Source organism: Lissotriton vulgaris, chromosome 5, assembly GCF_964263255.1.
Source record: "Lissotriton vulgaris chromosome 5, aLisVul1.2, whole genome shotgun sequence".
In the NCBI taxonomy this organism is placed as follows: domain Eukaryota; kingdom Metazoa; phylum Chordata; class Amphibia; order Caudata; family Salamandridae; genus Lissotriton; species Lissotriton vulgaris.
In genome coordinates this window covers 1,968,302,653-1,968,322,954 of record NC_141693.1, presented here as the reverse complement: position 1 = coordinate 1,968,322,954, position 20,302 = coordinate 1,968,302,653, and positions in this window count along the sequence as shown.

The following is a 20,302-nucleotide window of genomic DNA, read 5'->3' as shown; positions in this document are numbered from 1 at the left end:
GGGACCCAACAGGCAAGTCCGGCGAGTTCACAGATTGCCCCCGCTCCACCGAAACTGTGTGGAGTTTAAGTGCCTCCTGGCGCTGTGGTTGCGGGCCGTGACCGCTTCCTGTTTCCTGCCGCTGTGCAGGCTGGGTGTTGTAGTTTGCCTTTGCCTGTCTCCCCTCCACTCGGCGGCCGCTGTAGGCTGGAGATGCGGCGGCGGGAGGGAGAGCGGCTGCAGGCAGAGCAGGTGCTGGCGAGAAGTGCGGGACCCAACAGGCAAGTCCGGCGAGTTCACAGATTGCCCCCGCTCCACCGAAACTGTGTGGAGTTTAAGTGCCTCCTGGCGCTGTGGTTGCGGGCGGTGACCGCTTCCTGTTTCCTGCCGCTGTGCAGGCTGGGTGTTGTAGTTTGCCTTTGCCTGTCTCCCCTCCACTCGGCGGCCGCTGTAGGCTGGAGATGCGGCGGCGGGAGGGAGAGCGGCTGCAGGCGGGGCAGGTGCTGGCGAGAAGTGCGGGACCCAACAGGCAAGTCCGGCGTGTTCACAGATTGCCCCCTCATGAATATTGATAGGCAGGTCTATTGCGACCCCATTCCCATTGGGAATTGCGAATGTGTCTCAGGCAGGTTAGTACATTTCCTTTTATGAGTCTGTAATTGTAAGTCGCAAAAGAATCTCAACTTGAGACTTGCAAAATGAAATGGTCCTACATGTGACCCCTGGTGTTTTATGATTAAATCTTTTACCACTTGAAGCACATCTTGAATGTCTCTTCAGTGTCTGCTGGATTAACCACCATCCTTCGGAAAAAATGCCCACATTTGGCTTACAGCGTGTCATCAATTTGAAATGCTGTCTAGTGCCTCTTTGGGTAGAAATAACTTCTTTATTGTCAAGAACAATTCTCACTGGTGGTGGCACTCCCACGCCAGCAAGCATCAACTGATTCATCTGGAATGTCAGCCCAACCTTCCAGATGACATTGGTTAGCACACCAACAACAGTCCTTTGGTTAAAGACTACAGCATCCATCATGCAGGACTCATACCTGATCCCATCTTTTACAAAATAACTGGCTTTAGGACAGCCACTCCACTTCCAGGACCTGGGCTGACCACTATCTCATAATCTTTAATATTACTTTTATCCAGGAGCAACATAAAGTAGCAACAGCTCAACCTCCTGTTAAAACCATGTCCTGGAAACAGGTAACCAAAGACAACCTAGAAGAGTAACTGAATTGCTTACATTTAGTCGATAAGATTGACATTTTACTAACTTCAGTCGGTAGACTATGTATGCTCTTAACTATCGCACTAACTAGAATGCACTCTTCTGCAAGTATATCTCCCTCAACCAAGTGTTGCACGGATGATCTGGGAGACTGCAAACAACATTACAAATGCCTAGAGATGAGCTTCTGGTCAGACAGAGACAAAGACAGAGAAAAAGGCACATACAAGATTCGACAGACTCACCGTCATTTCTGTGTAAAGTACATTGACCACAACTCCCCAACCTTCCCAGAAAGCTGGAAACATGCCGAACTCAGCGCCCTCCTGAAGAAACCCACAGCTGACCCCACCGAACTCAAAAACTACCGCCCTATCTCACTCCTTCCATTCCCGGCCAAAGTCATCGAGAAAGCGGTCAACCACCAGCTCGCCGCATTCCTCGAAACCAACAAATCCCTCGACTCCTCACAATCCGGCTTCCGAGCCAAGCACAGCACTGAAACCGCCCTCATCGCAGCAACAGACGACATTCGAACTCTACTGGACAATGGAGACACAGTCGCCCTCATCCTCCTCGACCTCTCCGCAGCCTTCGACATCGGTCTGTCATAGCACCCTTTTACAACGCCTCAGAAACGTCGGAATCCAGGGAAAAGCACTGGAATGGATCACCTCGTTTCTCACCGGAAGAACCCAGAGAGTCCGCCTGCCACCATTCAAGTCAGAGGCCACTGAAGTCATCTGCGGCGTACCACAAGGATCCTCTCTCGGCCCCACCCTCTTCAACGTATACATGAGCCCCCTCGCGGTCATCGCACGCCGACACAACCTCAACATCATCTCCTACGCCGACGACACTCAACTGATCCTATCACTCACCAGAGACCCAAACACTGCCAAAACCAACTTACACGAAGGAATGAAAGAAGTAGCCGAATGGATGAAGCACAGCCGTCTGAAACTGAACTCAGACAAAACAGAAGTCCTCATCCTAGGCACCTCCCCCTCCGCCTGGGATGACTCTTGGTGGCCAGAGGCCCTTGGAAAAGCACCCATCCCGACGGACCACGCACGGAACCTGGGCGTCATCCTGGATTCATCACTCTCGATGACCAGACAAGTCAACGCCGTTTCTTCATCTTGCTTCAACATTCTTCGCATCCTCAAAAAAACATTTCGCTGGATCCCCACCGAAACTAGAAAAACAGTCACCCACGCTCTGGTCACGAGCCGACTGGACTACGGAAACACCCTCTACGCCGGTACCACCGCCAAACTCCAGAAAAAACTCCAACGCATCCAGAACGCCTCAGCCAGGCTCATATTGGACATCCCGCGTAAAGAACACATCTCTGGTCACCTGAAAAACCTCCACTGGCTCCCCGTCATTAAGAGGATTACTTTCCGCCTCCTAACCCACGCACACAAAGCACTCTACGAAATTGGACCCGAATGCCTCAACACACGACTGTCCTTCTACACCCCCTCCCGCCAGCTACGATCATCCAACCAAGCCCTTGCCACTGTACCTCGCATCAACAAAACCACCATGGGAGGTAGATCCTTCTCCTACCTGGCAGCTAAAACCTGGAACTCACTTCCCACTCACCTTCGCCTTACTCAGAACCACCTAGCATTCAGAAAGCAACTTAAAACGTGGATATTTGACAAGTAATTCTCCACCCTTATTCAAGCGCCTTGAGACCCTCTGGGTATGTAGCGCGCTATATAAATTTATTGACTTGACTTGACTTGACTTTTCTCAAATTTGCCATGGCTGGTATAGAAACGGTAAGTAGATCCAGGTGTTACATTAAATCTGATTCTCCAGATGGTTTGTGTCCACCCTATGCCTGACCTGATTGGATCTGCGCTTACTATCATCTTTAATTTTTCGCTTATCTAGACTGAAATTCTCCCACAGTGGATACATGCCTATATTTTACACCTGCTGTAGAAATGTTTAGCTCATCCCTAATTTCTCTCCAACTACAGACCTTATAATTGCTGTCATTTTCTGTGAAAGTGCTGGAAAATATAAATAATGCACAGTTATCTGTCTATCTGGAAGCCAATATTATCTTGCATCATTCTCATTCAGTTTTTCCGATCAATTAATAAGGGAATTTTGAAGCGCACTACTCACATGTGAGGGTCTCAAGTCAGTAGGTGGGGTGGGGAGGACTCCGGTCAGTCACAGAGCCAGGTCTTGAGGGTCTTCCTGAAGATGTGCAGAGTGGGGGCGTGTCTGATGTGGATCGGGAGCTCGTTCCAGGCTTTAGCCGCGATGTAGGAGAAGGTTCTTCCACCCGTTCTTGCTCTGCGAATGCCTGGGGGTTCGAGGAGGGCGAGGTCGGTGGAACAGCAATTTCTCTTGTGTACGTGGAAGGTGAATCTTTCGTTGAGATATTAGGGTCCGGTGCTGTGGCATTTGTAGGCGTGGGTGAGAATCTTGATAGTTACTCTCTTCTCGACGGGGAGCCAGTGGAGGTTTTGCTGGTGTTGGGTAATGGCTGCGGTGTTCTGTAGGGTTTGGAGTTTGCGGAGCAGAGACTTGTTGATCCCAGCGTTCAGGGTGTTTCATTAGTCCAGTCTGCTGGTTATGAGTTCATGGGTGATGGTCTTTCTAGATTCGGGGGTTGGGATCCATTTGAAGGTCTTACGAAGGATGTGGAGGTTGTTGAAACAGGTGGAGGCGACGGCGTTGATCTGTCGGGTGATGGAGAGGGAGCAGTCAAGTACGATGCCGAGGATCCGGGTCTGGTCTGTTGGGGGTGGCGGGGCTGATGAGGGCAGTGGCCCACCAGGTGTTGTCCCATGCATAGGGGGAGAATCCAAGGACAAGGACTTCTGTCTTCTCCGAGTTGAGCTTCAGGCAGCTGCTGCTAATCCAGGATGCAACGTCCTTCATTCCTTCCTGGAAGCTGAGTCTGGTGGTGATGGGGCCCTTGGTGAGGGAGAGGATCAACTGGGTGTCGTTGGCATAGGATACTATGCTGAGTCCATGCTGTCCGGCAAAGGGGGCCATGTAGATGTTGAAGTGCATAGGGATGAGCGATGATCATTGGGGTACTCCGCAGTTGATTTCTGTGGGGAGGAAGGGTGGAAGTCTGATTCTTTGGGTTCTGCCAGTGAGAGAGAAGCGTAGCCAGTCCAGGGCGGTTCCATGTATGCCGGCGTCATGGAGTCTGGGGGTGAGTGTGCGGTGGGAGATGTGTCGAAGGCTGCAGAGAGGTCGAGTAGATCAGGGCCGCGATGTGGCCTTGGTCGAGGAGGGTGCGCATATTGTCTGTAGCGCGAGTAGAGTGGTCTTGGTGCTTTGGTTGCTGCCGAATCCAGATTGGGAGGGATTGAGGATGGAGTTCTCTTCGATGATTATTGTTAGTTCGACTTTGCAGGTCTTCTTAGCGACTTTGGTCGCAAAGGGAAGGAGGGAGATGGGTTGGTAGTTCTTGAGGTCTGTAGGATCTGCTGAGGGATTCTTGAGTAAGGGCTTGACTTCTGCTTGTTTCCTTTCATCAAGGAATGTGGCAGTTTCGAAGGTGGCGTTGATAGTTTGTCGTAGTTCTGGTGCGACAGCGGCAGTGGCTCTGTGGAAGATGTGACAGTTTAGGAAGAAGGGGACCCCTATATACTAGTAATACACTTGCTATACATAGGGAAATATAGTGAATTTGAGAACGGTCTATAGCCAAGTGGAAAAAGCCTAAAATGCAAAACAATATATTAACAAGACATAAGTAGGAATTATGATAATAAAAACGCCCAATGGTACAAAGACTAACAACCCACAGTTATAAATCAATTATTCATTGTATTAATTATAAATTGTGTATATCTTATATATCTTGTTTGTAGACACTGTTTTTTCTTATTTTCTATTTTTATAAAGAGAATGAACTTCAGACCTCTTGAGGCGGAAGCCGGGAGAGTCACCCTAGCGACTTTTTAAAATTATTCTGTGTAAAATGATGTGATTTTAATACAGTTTTACCTTGTTTGAGTGTATACTTTGTGAAGCAATACAACTGTACCTCGAGCCCCTGTGCTGGACGCCTTCTCCTGGGACACGCAGGCCACGCCCACCACCCGTTAGGCCACGCCCCTTGCGACGCGCATTTAAATAGCGCGCCAAGCGGAGCGCGAGGCAGAACTTCAGACCTCTTGAGGCGGAAGCCGGGAGAGTCATCCTAGCGACTTTTTAAAATTATTCTGTGTAAAATGATGTGATTTTAATACAGTTTTACCTTGTTTGAGTGTATACTTTGTGAAGCAATACAACTGTACCTCGAGCCCCTGTGCTGGACGCCTTCCCCTGGGACACGCAGGCCACGCCCACCACCCGTTAGGCCACGCCCCTTGCGACGCGCATTTAAATAGCGCGCCAAGCGGAGCGCGAGGCAGAACTTCAGACCTCTTGAGGCGGAAGCCGGGAGAGTCACCCTAGCGACTTTTTAAAATTATTCTGTGTAAAATGATGTGATTTTAATACAGTTTTACCTTGTTTGAGTGTATACTTTGTGAAGCAATACAACTGTACCTCGAGCCCCTGTGCTGGACGCCTTCCCCTGGGACACGCAGGCCACGCCCACCACCCGTTAGGCCACGCCCCTTGCGACGCGCATTTAAATAGCGCGCCAAGCGGAGCGCGAGGCAGAACTTCAGACCTCTTGAGGCGGAAGCCGGGAGAGTCACCCTAGCGACTTTTTAAAATTATTCTGTGTAAAATGATGTGATTTTAATACAGTTTTACCTTGTTTGAGTGTATACTTTGTGAAGCAATACAACTGTACCTCGAGCCCCTGTGCTGGACGCCTTCCCCTGGGACACGCAGGCCACGCCCACCACCCGTTAGGCCACGCCCCTTGCAACGCGCATTTAAATAGCGCGCCAAGCGGAGCGCGAGGCAGAACTTCAGACCTCTTGAGGCGGAAGCCGGGAGAGTCACCCTAGCGACTTTTTAAAATTATTCTGTGTAAAATGATGTGATTTTAATACAGTTTTACCTTGTTTGAGTGTATCACCCTAGCGACTTTTTAAAATTATTCTGTGTAAAATGATGTGATTTTAATACAGTTTTACCTTGTTTGAGTGTATACTTTGTGAAGCAATACAACTGTACCTCGAGCCCCTGTGCTGGACGCCTTCCCCTGGGACACGCAGGCCACGCCCACCACCCGTTAGGCCACGCCCCTTCCTCCACCTCTGCTTATTATGTGTTGCCACCGGAAGCGCAGCGGACGAGCGCAGCGGGAGCGCCGTTTGTGCGCCGAAGGCGCGCCTAAGGCAAGCCCGTCTGCGCCCGTCCGCGTCCAGACCGCGGCCGGGGCCAGACATGCTGCCGGTGGCGGAACACAAGGTGGACTGATAGCGTGGTCAGGTGAGGACCTAAAGGCATTCAATCCTCCATCCAAATGCTGCCCTCACTCTATAGACCCTATAACCTTCGACCCCCTTCAAACTTGTAGCAATTGCGGGATAGCGTTTGGCAGCGCTGCCCCCGCGATACCCCCCAATCCCAAATCCCCACCTCAAACTAGCCTCAGGGCGGGCCTACTTAACTGTAGATCCCTCGCCAAACACACAGATGAGGTCTGGCTTCTACTAGAAGAGCAGGATTGGGACATCCTGTTCTTAACTGAAACGTGGATCAAGGAGGATAACCTGACCTCCATCGCTCTTGCTATCCCTCTGGGATTTAAAATATGCCTCGCCAACCGGCCTGGGACAAAAAGAGGCGGTGGTGTAGCTATTATTTTCAAAGAGCATTTAGTACTGACATCCTCAGCCCCCACTGCTATCCAAGGAATTGAAGGTCTTCACTTCTGCTTCCAAGTGAGCCCTCAGCTCTCACTAGCAGGACTAGTGATATATCGCCCCCCGGCCGGCGCGGACCCCTATCTAACTACCCTATTAGACACGATTGTACAGAGCTCGCTCCTCCACCCCCTTTCTTTAGTGGTAGGTGATTTCAATATCCACATGGATAAAGCAGACTGCGCCATGGCAGAGCTGCTCCGAACAACGTTAGATGCTGCCGGCCTCAGACTGATCAATGAGGGCCCTACACACACTGGGGGCCATACTATTGATCTCATCTTTGCTAATATCAAGAATGTGCGGTCTGAAACACCTCTCCCTCTGATACGGTCAGATCATTCACTCGTCCCATTTACTCTGAACATACTGAATGACATCCCGGCGTCAAGTAAATGCTACTTTATGAAAAGACAATGGAAAAAACTGACCCCTGATACCATGGTCCAGGTCCTGGCGCAAACCACCCCCTCCTTGACAAATAATTCCAATTCGGATGCTATACTACTCAATGAATGGATAGGAAGGATGGTTTCCTCCATTGCTCCAGCCTCTTGGGCTTTATCAAAAAGAGAATCCCCCTCAGCTCCCTGGTTCTCGCAGGAACTTAGGGAGGAGAAAGCGGCATGTAAAAAACTGGAGAGACTCTGGAGAGTAAACTACGGTTTAGAAGAAAAAACTAGATATAAGGAAGCGTCTAAAAAATTCCGGAAAGCCATTAGAAATAATAAAAAGCGCTTCTACGCGGACTCGATTCTACAGGCAGAACAGTCCAGTAAACAAGTCTTCAAAGTGGTACAGTCCTTCTTCAAACCTAAATGCATTGAAAGAGAGGTTGTTCCCACACCTATACTATGCGAGCAAATTTCAGAATACTTTGATCACAAAATTAAGAAAGTGTACGACTCCTTTGGCCCAGTAATAAATACTGTGAAGCAGGACACAGCGAACAATGGCGAGCCAGGAGAAACTCTCACCCAGTTCATGCATATCCCCTTGAATGAGGTGAGGCAGGAACTCAGCCGCTGCAAATCCGGCTCACCTGATGACCCCTGTCCAGCTAAACTATGGAGTGCCATAGCGGACTCGGTAGCTCCCACACTTCAATGTATTTGGAATTCTTCCATCACGTCAGGAATTTTCCCAGACGTCTGGAAGCATGCTACTCTCCTTCCCCTAAAGAAAAAACCAAATGGGGACCCAGATGACCTCACGAATCTCCGCCCAATATCCCTCCTAGCCGCCCCGGGAAAAATGCTGGAAAAAGTTATACAACGCCAACTGAGTAAATTTGTGGAAACCAGCAACATTCTACATGAAACTCAATGTGGCTTTCGGCCCGGCTTTAGCACAGAAACAGCACTCATAGAGGTAGCCGAGTCAGTGAGGTGGTCGATGGATGCAGGAAATTCAGCTATGCTGGTACTCCTGGATCTGTCGGCCGCCTTCGATACAGTGGACCACGCCAGATTACTCAGCCGGCTGGCAGAGATAGGCCTTCAAGACAAAGCGTTGGGGTGGATAAACTCCTACCTATCTCAGAGAACGCAGAAGGTGGCACTTGGGACGATTTCTCCCACACCCAAAACCCTCAGCTGTGGAGTCCCGCAGGGCTCGGCCCTCAGCCCTCTCTTGTTCAACATCTACCTGGCCCCCCTCTTTACGATAATTGCCAACTGGGGTGTCAAGGCAATCTCATATGCCGACGACACCCAGTTGGTATTTCCATACTCTGAGATGACGCAGGACTCTTTCTCAAACTTTAAAGGCTGTCTCCAGGACATTGCTCACTGGATGAATACTAATAAACTAAAACTAAATGCCAATAAAACCGAAGTCATCTTCTTCGGCAATGGTCCCACCCCCGCCCCAGATATCTGGTGGCCTTTGGAGATGGCCCCCCCTCTCCCAGTCACTCGGCAAAAAACATTGGAGTGAGATGGGATGATAAAATGTCCTTTACTTCCCATATCCAACAAGTGGCCGGTTGCTGTTTGAGTAAGCTAAGAAACCTCCGAAAAATTCTTAGACTTCTACCGGAGAGCTGCAGGAAAATGGTAGTCCATGCAACTGTCACCTCACGGCTGGACTATGCCAATGGTCTATACCTGGGCCTCCCAAAATACCTGACCCACAAACTGCAGGTAGTTCAAAATGCGGCTGCGAGACTGTTACTGCGAATCCCTTTCAAGCAGTCAGTCTCTCCGCATCTTCGAACCCTGCACTGGCTCCCAGTGGCCAACCGTATAAAATTCAAAGCTCTGACGCTGGCGTTCAGATCTTTGCATGGCTCCTGCCCACCTTACCTAAAAAAACGCCTTCCAAGATACCCCCAAAGCCGCGCACTACGGTCTAATGACCGTGTCCAATTGGTCGTCCCGCGAGCAAAAAAGGCCCGCCTTGGCGGTCGTACCTTTTCAGCAAACGTCTCCGCCCTGTGGAACTCCCTACCACAAGCAATCCAGCAGGCCCCATCCGAACCCTGCTTTAAGAAGATGCTAAAGACCTGGCTCTTCACCCAGCCACGCTAGTTCTCCTATCTTTGCCCCAGGACATCTGTGTTCTACTAGCGCCGGGACACCTCCTCGTGAGGTAGCTGTTCGCGCTGTATAAAATCCAGTATTATTATTATTATTATTAATGTGCAATTCATATACAAAAAATTCTTAAAATCACATAGTAAATAATCAATAAGCAGAAGACAAGGCAGATGATGGAGGCAATGCGGTAGGGTAATCACTACGCGCATTTCGGCTAGGCAGCCTTCCTCAGGTGACCGTCTATTGCAAGAAGAGAGTCCAGGCCATATCAGAAAAAAGGAATGATCGTCATCAATCATGAAAACACTCAATGTCTTCATTGAGCTAATAATGGATGAACATGGGTATACTAGGCAAAACCCCAACGTCGGGTACTGGAGATGATGAAACCTCAGAGGAAACTTGTGTACAGAAGATATATAGCCACATGCAATTTTGAAGGGCACGGAACTAGTTGCATAAAATGATAATTTTGATGATGATACGGTGGACAGCAGAAGGGTCCTCTGGTCTAAATCTAATAACTTGCTTGCGGCCGAGAGCCGGAGGTAGGATGATAACTCATGATGAGTTGTTTCCTAGATATAGAAACCGGTCTGGAAATACGGCTCTCGGTGGAAACAGGACACCACAACGATATCGGTGTCTGATGGGTACCTGTGGAATATGTGCGCAGGGCAGGGGTTCGGGAGAGCTCCTGAGTAAATGCCTTTCTTGGTCGAATGAGTGTCTTTAGTGTTGACTGGGGTCCAGGAGGAGATAGTGGTCTGGCTGGCATTGCTGGAGGAGGGACTGGTTTTGGAGTCAGGTGTCTGTTCGTTGAAGTTGTAGAAGAGGGACTTTGGAGGATTTTTAAACCGCCCACAGCACAGAAACCGTACTCTTAGTGGCAACTGATAATAGCTGCAGTATACAGAAACAGCTTGTTTCCACTGCCCTGGTCCTTTCTCAACCTTTTTGCAGCATTCACTACTATTTCTCATCATATTCTGCTCATATGTCAGTGTGATTTGGGTATCTGCCTGGACGCTCTAAAATGCTTTAAAATCCTTACCAATAGATCCCAGACTGTCTTATTCCCTCCCTATCACTAAAACACCACTAGACCCCTCTTTAATATTTACATGACTCCTTCTGCCAGAATTATTTGTTTTATCATTTTTAATTTATCTCCTATGCAGGTGAAACCCAGATGATTATCTCCTTCTGTAGTAGGGGATCACTGTGTATAGTCATAATCTAGTGAATAGTCCCACCCATGATTTCTAAAGTACTTTAGTGCTTTTCCTCTTGGTTTTTGCACCCTTTTGATGTCAAATATGCCTGCATTATTTGACAAATGTCCGGAGTGCTCCAGGAAGAAGGCCAAATCAGATCCCCATAAGGTGTGTATCCCCTGCCTTCCCTCTTCCCATCCTATGAACAACACAGGGTCTTGACTCTTCACCCAGCAAGGCTAAGTCAAATATAAGGAATCAACAACACGAATGCCAGTACTGGAATTAACTTGCCATTTTTTTAGTCATCCCTATATGAATAAAGCATATCGGTCCGTTTTTAAACATCACTAGTTTGTTTATTTATTTAATTCACTAGTTAATTTAACTTGTTGTTTCTGAAAAACTTTTTCTTAAAGGTGCATATACAAAAATCATACATAGTCACATTAAGATAGGGAATAGGATTTATAATATTGTACATTGATATACTTTGTTTTGGCAAAGGGCCGTATTATATGTGTTTTGTTATATATATATGTGTGTGTGAATGTGTGATGAATGGACTAGTCAACAATGGTTGTTGGATGTGTTGTAAATATGTATAGTGATTACATTTTATTGTAATTTTTTTCTTATTGTTGATTTTTGTATATGCACCTTTAAGAAAAATTAACTAGTGAATTAAATAAATAAACAAACTAGTGACGTTTAAAAACGGACCGATATGCTTTATTCATATAGGGATGACAAAAAAAAAATTGCAAGTTAATTCCAGGACTGGCATTCGTGTTGTTGATTCCTTCCCTCTTCCCATGTCCCAGAGGAGTGTGTGATTTGTCAGGGCTTCTCTGGCAGGACCCTAAAGGACAGAAAGAAGATCAGGCTTTAGGGCCTTGAGGGAAGAAGGCTGAAGGCGCAAGGTGGGGCCTCCTCTGCCCGTGCTGAGGCCTCTGGGGGGGCTCCCCAGGGGCAGGAAGACCAGCAAGCGTCCCCATTCTCCGTCTGGGTCGATTGCACCGACTACTGCGTCAAGAGGGATGACTACAGTCTGTTCCCCGTCATCTGGGGCGAAGCGACGTCGACGCTCGAAGTAGAAGGAATTGAACAGACCGTCGTCGAAGTCGTCCTCGTCGAAGTCATCGCCGAGTGATCGTCGAAGTCATCGTCGTCCTCGTCGAAGTCATCGTCGAGTGATCGACGTCGAAAGGCCCGGCGTCTGCGCTCGCCGTTGAGGCGACACCGCCGTTTGCCGTTGGCGAAAAGGAGAAGATCGTTGTCGAGGGGATCCTCGTTGTCGAGGAGTAGATCGCCGTTGAGGCGCAGATCGCCGTCGAGGCGCAGATCGCCATTGAGGCGGAGGTCCCCGTCGAGGTGCAGGAGGTCGCCGTCGAGGCGCAGGAGGTCGCCGTCAAGGCGCAGGAGGTCGCCGTCGAGGCGAAGACACTCGCCGTCGAGGGGGAGACGGTCGACGCCGAGGAAAAGACGCTCGACGTCGAGGGACCGACGCTCGCCATCTGGTCGCCGTTCTTCAACGCCGAAGAGACGTGGAAGGAGGCCTGACGACATAGGAGGTTCGCCAACGTCCCAGGCTGGAAAGGAAGGCAGATCACCGGGCTCTGTGTACTCCGAGGTTTATATCCTGTCACATTGCCGAGGGGTCTCCCTCTGAGGGCCCCTACTCCTTCTCCTTTACCACCACTTCCGCAACCCGGACCTCGACCTCAGTTGCCAGAAAAGCCACCTCCGGTCCCTCCGAGGTTGGTCTCACTGCCCAGACTTCCAACCCCTCCCAAGTGGACTCCTAAGCCGAAGGCCCCGGCCAAACCAAAGACGCTCGCTCTGGTGGAACCTGCGGATCGACCGAGGCCTAGGAAGTCGCGATCACGCTCCGGATGGAGAGGAAGATCGAGGAGTCGACGTTGATCCTCCACTAGATCAAGACGGCGCCATAGGAGGCGGGGATCCAGGTCCCGCACGGAGTCCTCCAAGACAAGATCCTATTCACCGACCTTGTCGGACTCCCCAGGGACAAGGGTGTCTCCGGTGGACGACATCAGCACGTTCCCTCCCGACTTCTGAAGAAGTACAGGGCCCCGGATTCGGACCCGGCCTTTCTGCGGATAGAACCGGTAGCAGACTCTGTTATAGTGACAGCGGCCAGGAAGTTACACTCTACCTCCCTGTCCTCAACCATGCCGCCCGATAAGGAAAGCCGATGGATCGACTCGACTGGAAGGAAGGCTTGTGGGACTGCATCCACAGCCATGAAGGCCTCCAGCGATGTGGCGTTGCTGGGGCGGTACGACCGTGCCCTGTGGGGCTCTCTGCAATAGTTCACGGACCTTCTGCCATGAGACAAGAGGGAGGACTTCCAAGAGATCCTCAAAGAAGGGATGCTGGTGTCAAACCAGGTCATCAGCGCGGCTGCGGATATCTCTCTTTTGGCTGCCCATGGGTACTGTCATGGGATCAACCAGCGGCGCCATGCTTGGCTCAGGCTCACATCACTCAAGCCGGAGGCCCAGCAGTGGGTGGCCAATCTGCCCTTTTCCGGGGAAACACTGTTCGGAAAGCATGCCGGTGATGAGATGGCCAAAGAAAAGAAGTCCTACCGCCCGTTCCAGAGAAGGATCGGTGCATAGGGAAGAGGACGAGGGCAGTCTTCGGGACAGCAACAGCAACAACAGCAGCAGTTCCGGAGACCCTTCCAAAAGCATCAGAAGGGTAGAGGGGGACAGCAGTCCTCTACAGCGAACAAGGGCCCGGCTGGGTCGCGACCCTGAGCTATTACTTCCCCTTCATCAGTTACCCGCTCCGGTGGGGGGAAGCGTTCAATTTTTTCTGGCAGAGTGGAGAAAAATTACTCAGGACAAGTGGGTGCTGAATATTGTTTGCAATGGATACAGTCTTCGGTTCACCAGCCCGCCTCCATCGATTCCTCCGGTCAGCTCGCAGTATCAACTGTGCGAGCTCCAGGCGGAGGCCGATATCCTGTTAAGGAAAAGGGCTATAGAAGACGTAACTCTGGCTCAAAGAGGTACTCCCAGTTCTTCCTGGTTCGCAAGAAGGACAGGAACGAGTTCAGGCCCATTCTGGACTTGCGACAGGCACACAAGTGGATTCGCAGAGAAAAGTTTTGCATGCTGTAGTTGCATCAGATTTATCCTCAGTTGCAACAGGGAGCATAGCTATGTGCAATAGACCTACAGGATGCGTTCTTCCATGTGCCCATTGCACACAAACACAGGAAGTTCCTGCGATTTCAAGTCAGCAACAATCATTATCAGTACACAGTACTGCCATTCGGGCTGAAGTCTGCACCCAGAACATTCTCGAAGTGCATGGCAGTGGTAGCAGCACACCTAAGGAAGAACAAGGTGTTTGTCTACCCGTACCTGGACGATTGGTTGATCAAGGCCTCCTCCTTCTCGGAAGCTGAGGCACACTTCCAGAAGACGTGCGTTCTCTTGAACAAGCTGGGGTTGCACATCAACATGTCCAAGTCTGTCCCGACTCCGGTCCAGTGCATTCTGTACTTGGGAGCCACCAGCAATACGCTGTCAGCAAGCGTGTCTCCTTTAGAGGAGCGAAGATTATAACTCCTTCTGAAGGCTCAGGCTCTTATGACTACTCCATCTACAACAGTGAGGACGGTGTCTTCTCTACTCGGATCGATGTCCTCTTGTATCTTCCTAATGCCACACGCACGACTACACTGGAGACTTCTGCAGGAGTGCTTGGAGGATAAGTGGGATCAGAGGAAAGGGTCTTGGGACGACAAGATACGACTGTCTCTGCATGCTCTTCAGTCTCTGAAGTGGTGGTGTTCAGCGGAGAATCTCCTCAGAGGGGTTCCCTTCCACAAGGACATTCCTACTCAGACTATCGTGACGGATGCTTCTCTCCAGGGCTGGGGAGCGCACTCCGGAGACTTACACATTCAAGGAACGTGGTCACCGATGGAGTCCACGTATTATATCAACTTCCTGGAACTCAGAGCTGTTCACTTGGCACTGAAGGCCTTTCATCCGTCCTTCCAGACCAACTCTCTGCTTGTACAGACGGACAATACGACCACGATGTATTACCTCAACAAGCAGGGGGGCTCAAGATCACGCACTCTGTTTCAGGAGGCGCAGGCGATCTGGCGATGGCTTCTGGCCAGAGGACTGCCAATAACGGCTATCCATCTACCAGGTGTGCAGAATGTTCAGGCGGACGCACTGAGCAGACTGATTCAGGAAAACCACGAATGGGTCATAAACGACGAAGTACTAGGAGAAGTCTTCGCAAGGTGGGGGACTCCAGACGTAGATCTGTTTGCCACCGCCGAAAACAGCAAATGCATAGGCTTCGCCTCCAGGTACTACCAGCAGGGGACGCTGGGGAATGCATTATGGATCAGCTGGTCGAACAGCTTTCTGTACACTTTTCCACCCATTCCCCTGATTCCGGCGGTGCTCATCAAGCTGTCCCAGTCCAAGGCACGGATGATCCTGATTGCCCCGGAATGGCCCAGACAGTGGTGGTTCACAGACCTGCTTCACCGGTCTATCCTTCCGCACATACGGCTGCCGTGCAGGCCGGACCTTCTCACGAAGTTCGGGGGGCAGATGTTGCACCCGAACCTCTCATCTTTGAGTTTGGCGGCATGGCTCCTGAGATAGTGCAATATGGCCATTTGAATCTACCAGATGATTGCATGGACATACTGAAGGAGGCTAAGCGACCTTTCACTAGGACTTCCTATGCTTACAAGTGGAAGAGGTTTTGTATCTGGTGCAAGTCCAAGAACTATGACCCGACGACGTGCAAGGAAGACGTCATCCTTCCTTACCTTCTGCATTTGGCGCAGTCTGGCCTTAATGTTCATTCCATTAAGGTTCATCTCGCCGCATTGACTGCCTACAGGAAATGCCCTTCACAGACTTCCTTCTTCCAGATCCCTGTGATCAAAGTTTTTTTGGAAGGCTTGAAGAGAGTGTTCCCTCCTGTCCGGCTTCCTTCGCCTTCATGGGAATTGAATGTGGTGCTGTCCAGATTGATGAAGGAGCCTTTTGAACCTATTCATAAGGCTTCATTGCAGCACCTGTCCTGGAAGGCGGTGTTCCTCGTGGCCATTACATCGGCCCGCAGGGTGAGTGAAATTCAGGCGTTGTGTTGCCAAGAACCTTATACTGTATTTCATGCTGCTAAGGTTGTTATGCGTACTCATCCTAAATTTCTTCCCAAAGTTATTTCTGATTTTCATGTCAACCAGACCATAACTTTGCCTACGTTTTTTCAGAATCCTTCATCTCCAGCGGAAAGGTCTTTACATGGATGTTAGGAGGGTGTTGAAATTTTATCTGGATAAGACCAAAGATATTCGTTGGTCAGACCAATTGTTTATCAATTATGGATCAGTCAGGACTGGTCTTGCTACCTCTAAACAGTCCATCTCTAGGTGGATTGTGTCCTGCATACAACTGTGTTACCAAAAGGCTAATAAGACCTTAGGGGGTAAACCTAAGGCTCATTCCACCAGGGGCAAAGCTGCCACGACGGCTTTGCTCCGTAATGTTCCCATTGCAGAGATCTGCAAGGCGGCCACTTGGAAGTCGGTCCATACCTTTGCTAAGCATTACTGCCTGGACACTGATCCCATGTCAGACGCTCTGGTTGGGCAGGCTTCGCTGCGAAATCTGTTCGCACAATAGTGGTGTTATTTCTCGTTTCTCCACCACCGCTTTGGTGTGGGGATGGGCTTGCCATTCTATTCACTAGATTATGACTATACACAGAGATCCCCTACTACAGGAGTAGTTTCTGTCCTGTAACTCCAGTTCTGTAGTAGGGGTATCTCTGTTATAGTCATAAGCGCCCGCCCTTCTCCCCGGTGGAGAGAGATATTCATGTAAGGGATGCTACAGGTCTGGCGTGTTACGCCTTCAAAAAGAACTGAAAGTAAAAGGGACCTGCAGAGCATTCTGGGATACTGTGAAGTTCTGGAAAGTTCTCTTAAAGGCACAGTATCCTGTTCTGAGCCACATAATGTGAGCCTATGGGGCTTGTCTGTCCAGGTCTTTCTCTCTATCATTCCAGAGAGGTTTTTGCTGCTGAGGCAAGGGAAATCTGGACAGGCTTTGCTGTTTGTGGATTTTTTTGGTGGAATTTCTAGTTGAAGTACTGGACAGAGTAGCCTGGGTTGATAGGCTGCATTATCTGTCTTTAGTTCTCTCTTAAGTGTCTGTGCAGTTCTGCATTTTTTCGACACTTTAAGAGATTATTTTTGATTGCTCCGGGGTCCACGCACATGGGCGGGACTATTCACTAGATTATGACTATAACAGAGATACCCCTACTACAGAACTGGAGTTACAGGACAGAAACTACTCCATCTCAGATAACATTCACAAAACACAAGTCAACTTAATTTCTATAATGTCCATGGTTGACAACTGGATGAAAGCCAATTGTTCAAATCTAAATGGTGACAAAAAGGAATTGATCCACTTTAAATCCACTGCGTATTACTTGGAAAGCTGGAGACTAACTCCACAAGGAATTTAGGCATAATTCTGGACAAAAACCGTACCACGGCAGATCCAATCACATCAGTGTCACCATCATATTTCATCATTTTAAAGATGCTACACAAAGTGTTCACATGGCTCCCCTTGGAAAACGGTTATCCAGGTATCCGGGCTGTCTTTCCCAGCTGCTTAGGCTATGGGGATGGTCTCTATGTGGGCATTTCCAGTTACTTAATGAAAAGATTACAGTGTCCAAAATGCCTAAGTAGAGCTGGACCTGAACTTCCATGCACACACCTCTGTCCTCTCATCTCAGAGCCCTTTACTGGCTTTACAGATTGTCCGCATTCCAGATTGTATGACTTAGGGCCAGATGTATCAAAGGGTTTTACCCATTCTGTGTCTATGGGGAAATGTGTTCATACATATGGCCCTAAGCTACTACACTGGCAAGTCTAGCTTGAACCAGCCCTTTTCAAATGTGTGCCACACTCACAGTGCTTCACAATAGTAGCCCACACTAGATAAACAAAAGGACATCCCTCATTGAGCTCTCTCGTTCGCTGCACGCCTCATTCCATCAGTGTATAGGTACGTGTGTAGTGGTCAGGTTCTATAGATTATGCTCAAGAATTAAATCATAAATCAATTTGCAAAGGAATTATTTAACGACAATTTTCGATATGTAGTATACACAAGCATTTATTTCAGCATTTCTGTGACACTGTGATTTGTATTAATGGCATGGAAACCACAAGCAAATGAAAGAAAAAACACCAATTACTTCATTGGATCAAGTGAGAGTATCAGGGCCTAAGTCTCAGTTAATTTCTTAAAGGACAATATTCTTGTGGAAACAATTCATGGGTTTATAATACACATTCAATATTTACAAAATGCGCTCGAAGTGACAAGGAAAAGGAGACAGTTAAGTGGGTTGGGTGTGATGGGGTAGGAGTGAGGACTGGGTAAAGGGTGTTGTGACCTTATGCAATCACAATGGTTTCAAGTGCAACCTTTACAGACTGATAGTTCATTAGTTCCGTTATATTCTTCAACATAGGATCTGTGTTACTCAGTGGGTTGCTTCCTATGTTAAGAGAGTGTTGTAAAATCCGGTCTACGTTTCGACCCCCTGGGTTAAGGGTTGATTGGAGCCTCAAGCTGGGGTCTTCTTCAGGACAAAGATGTGCTGGAGCGCTTCAAATAGTGCCGTCCAGTGGCCTATAGGGGATGGACCTGCGTCGGTTCCATGGTGTTGTAAGAAGGCGGGGGCATCATAGGTTTTCAATCAACATGTTCAGTAGTCAGAAGTCTGGGCGCGTCTGGATATTTAGGAATCAATCTTGTTCAGGAAAAGATCTCTTCGGATGCACGGGACTCAATCATCCACCGTGTTCGTCTCAGCGCTGCCCGACCGCGAGTGTTGAGACGAACACGGTGGATGATTGAGTCCCGTGCATCCGAAGAGATCTTTTCCTGAACAAGATTGATAGGCCACTGGACGGCACTATTTGAAGCGCTCCAGCACATCTTTGTCCTGAAGAAGACCCCAGCTTGAGGCTCCAATCAACCCTTAACCCAGGGGGTCGAAACGTAGACCGGATTTTACAACACTCTCTTAACATAGGAAGCAACCCACTGAGTAACACAGATCCTATGTTGAAGAATATAACGGAACTAATGAACTATCAGTCTGTAAAGGTTGCACTTGAAACCATTGTGATTGCATAAGGTCACAACACCCTTTACCCAGTCCTCACTCCTACCCCATCACACCCAACCCACTTAACTGTCTCCTTTTCCTTGTCACTTCGAGCGCATTTTGTAAATATTGAATGTGTATTATAAACCCATGAATTGTTTCCACAAGAATATTGTCCTTTAAGAAATTAACTGAGACTTAGGCCCTGATACTCTCACTTGATCCAATGAAGTAATTGGTGTTTTTTCTTTCATTTGCTTGTGGTTTCCATGCCATTAATACAAATCACAGTGTCACAGAAATGCTGAAATAAATGCTTGTGTATACTACATATCGAAAATTGTCGTTAAATAATTCCTTTGCAAATTGATTTATGATTTAATTCTTGAGCATAATCTATAGAACCTGACCACTACACACGTACCTATGTTAACTGACCCAGGTCAGAGAGTTCTTAGGGTATACCCCATTGTAAACTCACTATCATTCCATCAGTGGGCAGCTATCGCTTGCTTCCTGCACATTAGAATGGGAGGCGCTCTTTCTACTTTCTGGCCGCTATAAACGGAAACCTCCTTCCTCTGTTGCTAGGTGTGGCCAGCAGTTTCAAGGCTTTTACAAAAAAGAAGTTAAAAACCTGACTGTTTCAATGAACTCTTCTGCCCCATGTGAGTCATTTGCTTTGGTGCAGTCGATAGTTTTGTTACAGTGCCAGGATACCATTTTTAAAGTGATATGGTGCTCTGCAAATCATCTCAGAATAACATAACAAGTGACAAATGTAGGCGACTCAACGTATGGCAAATTCGTCAAGATGTTTGGGCCAAAATTAGAAACTAAGATAGAGGATACCAGATATACGTAGACAGACACTCCAGAGGTGAATACAAGTGTACACCATGCAGAGGACATTCCTGTCTCAACAATGGGTCTTGTAAGAAACAAATGGGCACCCGCATTGCACCGCCTGCCGTGAGGGGAACGGCTGCCCATTCTAAGCCCTGCTGAATGGGCGAAGGCTCCTGACCATCGGGTCTGCCGTGAGGGTAACAGCGCGAGACACAGCATTGGGACTACATATTCCAGCACTCCCTGCCTAGGCGCTTTCTGTTGGCATCATCGGCAGGCGCCTCTTGCTTATTTCAACTCCTTCCGCTTCCCACAGCGCGGGACGCACGCGGGCAGCGCCCGGGCCAAGGGCGGGCCCGTCCTTGCTCGTCACTGACCGGAGGTGGCCGGGCCGGGCCATTCCTCTTGGCTTGGACCCTCGGGACTAAGGTGATTGTTT